The sequence below is a fragment of the Pinus tabuliformis genome, chromosome J (genome assembly GCF_031772625.1).
Source record: "Pinus tabuliformis cultivar Carrire ecotype Pingquan chromosome J, CPIR1, whole genome shotgun sequence".
NCBI lineage: Eukaryota > Viridiplantae > Streptophyta > Pinopsida > Pinales > Pinaceae > Pinus > Pinus tabuliformis.
In genome coordinates, this window is record NC_142295.1 from 637,345,366 (window position 1) to 637,350,590 (window position 5,225).

The window sequence follows — 5,225 nt, forward strand, 5'->3', positions numbered from 1 at the left end:
GGCAAGAAAATGAAGTTTTCTGCTAGAGGAAGTGTTCTCAATCTGTGATGGTTTAAGGATGACCAACAACTCTGGAATGCTTAATGCAATTCCTGGAACTCTTCCAAAGCTGGCAAGAAGCTGGTGTCTTCTGCTAGAGGAAGTGTTCTCAATCTGTGATGGTTTAAGGATGACCAACAACTCTGCTAGAACTCTTCCAAAACTGGCAAGAAGCTGGAGTCTTGTGCTAGAGGAAGTCCCAGATTGCCAACTGAAGGCGTGTTCAGGCATCTTTGTCTCTGGCTACAACTCTGAAACTGGTGTGGCAGGTTGTGGCTCAGGCTCGCTTGATGTGACTTTGAAGCTTGTAGATGACCATCATTTCCCCCCCTGTCAGATACAAGGTGAGAAGATGGAGAAAACTCAACTGCAAGACTGTTCAATATTCTGGAACAAGTTCTGACATGTGTTTGGAATATCTTCTTAGCTGTTGATGCCCATTGCCAAGAAGAGATCCATCCAAGATGAATCTTTGTTCTTGCAGGACGTTTGTTTCTGAAGCATCTGTGTGAAGAATGGCTGGTTTTATGACAGTGCTTACATGGATGAAGATCAAAAAAGTGATCTTTCAAATGCCCAACTCGATCACAATGTTGGCATTTTATAATCTGTTGTTGTTGTTGCTGCTGCTGTTGTGGAAGAGGGGCAGAGTCTGGAACAGCTGAAGCTGAACTGTCATGAGAAGCAGGTGAACTGTCATGAATAAATCCAGCACTCTGAAACTGAATGGGCTTTGAGTAGTCTGGAATATGAAAGGACAAGTCCTTGTCATATCCAAGACCAGTTTTGTGCTTGTTGTGGACAAGCTGTTCCCAAGGTCTGATGATGGGCTTGGGAAGTGCAGACTGAACCTCTGCATCTGCATGTAACTTTGCTGCTTTATCTGAATGAACTGTAACATTATTGAGTTGCTGTTTATGGGAGTCTACTTCATTGTTCTGAACAGAAATAGGTTCAGAATGATGACTCCACTGGTGTAATTCTTCCTGCTGTAGCTTTGTTTCAAGCTGCAAAAACTCAATATTCTCATGTGCAGTTTGCAGAGAGGTTTGGATGTCAAAGAGAGTTTCTTTTTTAACTTTGACCATCTCATCAATAGTGGAATGAATTAGGATATTCAATAACTTTAATGCATCTTCAAGTCTGGCCATTTTTCTTCAATGTCACTTAAAAAACACAACTGAGGCAACAGCAACAGAAAAATAATATTGTACTCTTACTACAAGATATTGTAAGGGCTTATCAAGTGGCAACAATGTCGCGAAAATGGTTGATGGAGCAGGACCTGAGTAAGCTGGATGTTACCAATTTAAACTACAATAAACATTTCTTGTCAAGCTACAATAAACATTGGTACAATTGGGCACATGGTAAATCAACAATCCACAGTTCGTTTCAAGAATGAACTGGAGCATAACATCACCAATGCAGAAAAAAATATATAAATGTGAAGATGAGCGTTGTCCTCAACTTCAAACTTCAGAGCATCTAGCTGCTATGGAAATCATGCAAAATCTCTACAAGAAACTGCTCCAAAATCTCTACAAGAAACTGCAAAAAAATGACTTCCAAAAATGTCTTCAAAAATGCTTCAAATTCCCTTCACAATGCTGATCACTTCTCCACGAATCACTTCACTTAGAGGTTGTTTCAAATTGTTCCATAGACAACACCAAATCTGCTTCGAGGTGGCTTCAATACTGCTCTTAAAATCTGCTTGAGCATGTGCAAGTCATAAAAAATTTGACTTACAAATCATCTATCAGCGTTAACTCCAGTTATACTGCATTCACCATTCAACAATACAACTACAACGAGGCACATCCATTTGTCTATAAGCGAAAGCTTGTGCACAGTATCAAATTAAACAGACATGCATGTAGATAGCCAAATTGAATTCTGCGATAGAATTTCATCCAAAAAACTCAAATTCAGAGAAATGACAACGATAATGCTTCCCTGCTTAGAGGAATAATTATCTCCGGATGTCAGACCCTGTAGAGGGACTCTGATACCATGAACTAGTTTTGATGTGACTCTCTTCCTTCTAAATACTACTTTATGGGCCTCGAGGAACAGGAAAAACACTCATCGCTCGTGCATGTGCTGCATAATCAAATGCAACATTTTTAAAACTTGTTGGTCCACAATTAGTCCAGATGTTCATCGGAGATGGTGCCAAACTCGTTCGCGATGCTTTTCAACTTGCAAAGGAGAAAGCCCCATGTATTATCTTTATAGATGAAGTTGATGCAATTGGAACAAAGCGTTTTGACAGCGAAGTAAGTGGAGATAGAGAAGTGCAACACACGATGCTTGAGTTACTGAATCAGCAGTGATGAAAGTATAAAGGTCATAGCAGCAACAAATCGTGCAGATATTTTAGATCCAGCTTTAATGCGTTCAGGCCGTCTAGACAGGAAGATAGAATTCCCTCACCCAACAGAGGATGCACGGGCACGGATTTTACAGATTCATTCAATAAAAATGACTGTTCATCCAGATGTCAACTTTGAAGAGCTTGCACGTTCCACTGATGATTTTAATGGTGCACAGTTAAAAGCTGTTTGTGTAGAAGCTGGTATGCTTGCTCTGCGTCGAGTATCAAGACCAGTGATATACTTTTGCGCAGCTTGGACATTTTCCATGCCTTTTGTTAGCTGGAAAACATGCAGAGCACAACGTTCTGCAGCAAGTCGTAACAGGTGTGCTTGCATCCCTCAGGCATTCTGCAATCGCCGGTCCCAAGGTAGGGAGGTATGAAATAACAGTGAGAGCATTCACCTTTGCAACAGACTTGAGGCCTCCTAAAGCTCTTATAATCCACGCATGCAATCACCATAGACTGAACCCTCCCGCCTCTTGAAATTCTTCACTCGAATCGTCGTTTTCAACCTTGATCTGGAACGAATTTTCCTGCTCGAGGATATAGAATCCTACTCGCCTGCTGTAATTGGTTCCTTCATCCGAACCCTAATGCTAATCGATCTCGGTTCACAGTGTGGCTCCTATCACAAAAAATTATTCATGAAAATGCCCCGGACGAGAAAGATATGATGGAGACGTCGCCTTGCGCAGACCTTTTGCCAAAATTTTGGAAATTTAGGCACAAAATCTCCTCAGAAGACCACCTCCATAACCAGACCTCTCCACTTCCGTTGATATTTCAATCAGCATTTCTCCTGATGGTGGGGAGTCGAAGCCGGCACAGTTGTCGACTGAAAAGCCAGAGAGAGAATCAGCTACCAGCTAAATGAAAGGCCTATAGAAAGCTTCGGTGCCTCCGTTGAAATAGAAGTTGCTTTAGAGTTAAGCTTCTCTGAGTCTTCTGCTCCTATTGAAACAATAGACAAATCTATTCAAGGTCACGTATTTCTGGAGAATGCGTGGGTGAAAAACACCATTAGAATTATTCGGCGATGGTTCAGAACCCAACCATCGTTAAACCTTCGATGGTCTCATGGAAAACAGAGAAATTTCTAGAACTTTGAATAGAACTTTGCTAGATCTGAAAACGCAAATTTCAACCCAAACTACGCTTTCATTTTATTCTCTGCGGCATGCAAAACGACTCGAATTGCGGGAGTGTAGAACAACGTGCCACAATTGTAAGCAAGAAGAAATTCAGTGGATGGCGTAGACGTGGATCATCTGGTCGAGATGCTGAAGAGGAAAATCAAAATACATAGGCACAGCAACGGTTACGCCAACTTTTGCAGATCAGTAACCGCCGGTACTATAGGGCACTGAGTGTTTCTGAGAGTAACGTGCTGCAGGTCGGCATCAATTCTCCTGCAGCGAATTCAGGTATGCGTAGAGCATGTCAGACAGAGCAGTGCAGGACCAACGTTTAGGCACCAATTTAATTTTGGAATATGAACAGATGCGTTGGCAGTGCTCAGGGCAGAGGAGCGCAGTCTCAGGACAGTGCGCAGTCTAAGGACAGAGGCAGAAACGCTCAGGTATGAGCAGCTCAGACACAGAATTATGGGCAGAGGATGCACATAATAGGCCACTCATCATGGCTCCGATACCATGTTAAACTCACATGGACAGCACAAGAGATGTGAAGGATAAATCATGCAATGCAATTTTTATTAACAATTGATTTACATTTATAGTACAATATCTGACTCTTGGGTTTCAGATCCCAAGGTCTCTTGGACTACTTAGTCTTTTCGGCTTCCACACTAACCCTTTAGGATTAGGTGTCCAACAAAACTTACCAAGTTTTTCATCAGTCGTTTTGATGTAATATGTTCTTCCAAAAGCTTTGAAGTATTTTACAGTAGGAGTCTTACCATACTAGAGTTCATGTGGAGTTTGAGTGTTGTTTACCCGAACATTTTCTTGGTTGAGAATAGTGATGGCAGTGAATGCAGCTTCACCCGAGAAAGTTGCAGGAGTTCCAAACTCATCTATCATAGCACGAGCCATTTGTTGAATAGTTCTGTTCATCCTTTCTACCACTCGATTTTACTGAGGAGTCCTTGTGGTGGAGAATTGCCTTTTTATTCCATGTTCTTCACAAAAGTCAAAGAATTCATCCGAAGTAAATTGCCCTCCTCAATCAGATCTGAGGCATTTGATTTTGCAATTTGATTCATTTTCAACCAAAGCTTTGAAGGCTTTGAACTTTTGAAACGGTTCATATTTATGCTTTAGAAGTCCTATCCAACACATTATGGAAAAATCATCAATGAACAATATAAAGTATTCTTCTCCACGAGGTGACTTTTACCTTGATGGTCCACATAAATCAGTATGAACAAGTTCAAGAGGCTTACTAGCTAATCCTTCCTTTCAGGGAAGTGAGATCTGGTTTGCTTACCAAATTGAGATGATTTGCATATTGTATTTTCTAGAATGCTAATATCAAGAAGATCATGAACCGCTTGGAATCTGCATGCTTTTATTATTTGAGAAAAACTTAGATGCCCCAATCTTCTGTGCGATAGCTAGTGTTCATCATTTTTTCTTAGATAGCACTGTTTTTGTCCCCCCTTGAGTATGTATAGGTTTTTTGGAGTTCTTTTCCCTTTAATCACGATTTCTCCTATATCAAGCTCATGAACAACACATCCATTTGATCGAAACACTACTTCATTTCCTTGATCGCACATTTGACTCACATTCAACTGATTATGCTTTAAGCCATTAACATACATAACATTCCCAGCTTTAAC

The 5,225-nt window shown here is 40.9% G+C and overlaps 1 pseudogene; it reads left to right on the plus strand.

Moving 5' to 3' along the window:
* Positions 1 to 2,093: 2,093 nt before the first annotated feature.
* On the plus strand, positions 2,094 to 4,047 carry LOC149228551 (26S proteasome regulatory subunit 6A homolog; annotated as a pseudogene).
* The last annotated feature ends 1,178 nt before the right edge of the window (positions 4,048 to 5,225 follow it).